Genomic DNA, 3,419 nt, shown 5'->3' with positions numbered 1-3,419 from the left:
CAGATTTGAGACATTCACAAAAATGGTGGCATAACCACTCAGAAGCACAATATCAAGGTTTCGAGATCAACAATTAACATACGGAAGTAGAAACTGAACTCAAGCTTAGAACCATCAATCCTACAAGTCTGCAGATTAGTAGCACGTGATCCTGATAGAAAGAAGAGATAGCCTAGTTCTTAATCCCCGTAGGAAAGATAAGATGACTCAGATCAGAAGGGCATGAGGTAAAGGAGTAAAAAGAGCCTTACGTTCCATCCCACAATCAATTCCCTTATATAACTAAAGAATTTCTAGACTCAACTTCGATCAGTTTGGCTTGGTAATCCTACAGGCAGTCAAGCTCTGATACCAACGCTGTCAGGACCCCGACTCAATGCCACATTGATCTAGCATGTAACACCTCATATCACTTTGCGGCCTCACGCACGGTATTCCCACGGGTGTCGCCTTACCTTTGCCCGGGACCGTTTGCGCCTTTTGGCACGCGTATATGACAGTGTCGCTAGCATCCATATGATAAGGAGCCCGGGCTGACATGGCTAGTCGTAAACCCAAAGCAGCACAAACTTACAGGGACAGGCATCCATGACCCAGCATCGAACGTGTCGGTCATCAGCGAGTGAATCCAGGCTGTAGCACTGGGCTAGCAGGACTCCGGTGAACCGGGCTGTAGCAGGCTAACAGGACTCCGGTATTCATCGCGTGACATTTCCCCGAAGGGACAGACACAGGAACGAAGAAGGACACATGCCGGCCAGCCTAGGTGTTCCGGAGCAGTAGCAAGCTACCATGGCTCAGTGGAAACACTAGGAGACATTTGCCGGTAAGAGAGGCTACTAAAGATAAACAACTAGATGGTCAGATCCCACACATACCAAGCATTTCAATAGCATACACACAATATGCTCGATATGTGCAAATACAACATGGCATCACAACATGACTCTACGACTCCAGTAATTTATTCAATAGGCTCCGAGGAGCGAGATATTACATACAGGGGTCTCATGACCCAACACTCAGAGCATACAAATCAAAGCACATGCGGAAGCTTAACATGTCTGAGTACAGACATCTATAAATGAAAAAGGCTGAGAAGCCTGACTATCTACCAATCCTGCCGAGGCACAAGACCGTAGCTGAGGTAACAAGCTAAACGTCGAAGTCCACGTGGAACTACTAGTGAGACCGAAGTCTCTCTGCAAAAACATAAAATAGGCAAACGTGAGTACAAATGTACCCAGCAAGACTTACATCAGAACTAACTACATATGCATCATTATCAACAAGGGGATGGTGGGGTTTAACTGCAGCAAGCCAGCTTTGACTCGGTGGCTATCCTAAACTACGACTGCAAGCGACTCTTTTGAGGTGGCGCACACGAGTCCACATATTCACCATATCAATACACCACTATAGATCCGCTCTCGTTCCCCTACGAGAACGCCATCCATAGCACTCACGCTTATCTTGCGTATTTTAGAGTATCCACTTTCACTTGTCTATGAACTGATATAAGCAACCCAGAAGTCCTTTTCCGTGGACACGGCTATTCGAATAGATGATGTTAACCCTGCAGGGGTGTACTTCTTCATACATGTTTCCACCACTTAGCGTCTGCACACGACATGTGCTCGGCAGACTTCAAGCGAAAGCCGACGTGGGTGTAGACCACGACCTACCTAAACACTCAAGTCTCTAGTCCAGGTTTATCGCCTATTCGGGTTCCATCCATGAGGAGATCCGGCCGGAGTTTCGCTCACAGCCCCAAACGATGTGAACAGGGTTCCCGAGATACCAAACGGGCATCCGGTACACCGTGCCACGTACCTACCGCATCACAGCCCACCCCTACGGTCAGCGCTGTCCACGGCCTCCAGTAAGCTACAAACACCAGAAACTACTTGCAACTCCTGGACAGAGGACTAGGTGAATAAGAAGTCGAGCGGGGTCATATTTCAGGGCCCAATGTATGGTAGTAGCTGAATCATGGATCACAAACACAGAACTCAGTTCCTAAGGACGGCTTCAATGAGACAACCCACCATGTACTCCTACATGGCCTCTCACCGCTACCTTTACCAAATCATGTTCACCACTTAGCTCACACACAGTAGGACATGTTCACACACCTCTGATTCATCCCCGATGAACCAGACCTGACTCAACTCTAAGCAGTAGCAGGCATGACAAACAAGCATGAATGAGTAGGCACATCAGGGCTCAAACAACTCCTACTCATGCTAGTGGGTTTCATCTATTTACTGTGGCAATGACAGGTCATGCAAAGGATAAAGGGGGTTCAGCTACCGCAGCAAGTAACAGATGAATCGGTGTTGTCCTAATGCAGTAAAAGAGAGCAGGAGCGAGAGAGTGGGATTGTATCGGAATGAACAAGGGGGTTTTGCTTGCCTGGCACTTCTGAAGATAGCATTGAGTCTTCATCAGTGTCAACGATCACATCATCGGTATCACGTCTATCGAGAGGGGACAATTACCGGCAACATATAAGGGAACACAATCAATGCAATGCACAATATGATGCATGATCATGACATGGCAAAATGAATGTGTTTTGAGCTAATGCAACTAGCAACAGATTAAATGAAGTTGGTTTGAATACAAGATTCAAATTTAAACTCCATATGTGATTATTCAAATGCCATTTAATTGATTTGTGCTAAACAGCAGCTATAAGTTGTTCTAACATGCATGAAAATGGTACAGATGGATTCCTTGAATTTTTCTGATAATTTTTCATATATAAATTATTTAATTTGGAGTTACGGTTGAATTTCTATAATTTTTAGAAGTTTTAGCTATTTTCTGGAATTTCCTGAATATAATAAAATAAACTAAATTCCAGAAAATGAATATTACGTCAGCATGACCTCACCCTGGCGTCAGCAGGTCAAAGGCGTCGACCAGGTCAAACCTGACCAGTGGGGTCCACTGGTCAGTGACCCAGTCAACTAACCAAGTTAGTTAGCCCTAACTAACTTAGTTAGCCGGGCGGGGCCCGCATGTCAGTGGCCTATCTAATTAGCTAAGTTAATTAGCGCTAACTAATCTAACACTAATCAAGCAGGCGCCTGGGCCCACACGTCAGGGGGGTCAAACCCCGGGTCAACTCGCCGGAGTTGACCCGCGGCTCGTCGCCGGCGGAGCCAGAGACGGCGGAGGGGGTCGGAATTCCTCCTCCGGCGACCAAATCGGAGACTGAGGGGCTCTACGTGTAGCTGGTGTGTGCGCGCATCGAATCGTGGCATCTGTTCGTGCTGGGGAAGTCGGATTTGGCGACGGCGGCGAGCGGGGCGGCGGCCGGAGCACGGCGAGGTCGGGGTTGGCGCTAGGGGGCACGGCAGGTCGCACGGGTGGGCGCGCTCGGCTCCTGGAAGGGTGCTGAGCACGTTGCC

The sequence above is a fragment of the Triticum dicoccoides genome, chromosome 4A (assembly GCF_002162155.2).
Source record: "Triticum dicoccoides isolate Atlit2015 ecotype Zavitan chromosome 4A, WEW_v2.0, whole genome shotgun sequence".
In the NCBI taxonomy this organism is placed as follows: Eukaryota; Viridiplantae; Streptophyta; class Magnoliopsida; order Poales; family Poaceae; genus Triticum; species Triticum dicoccoides.
This window is presented reverse-complemented; position numbering follows the sequence as displayed.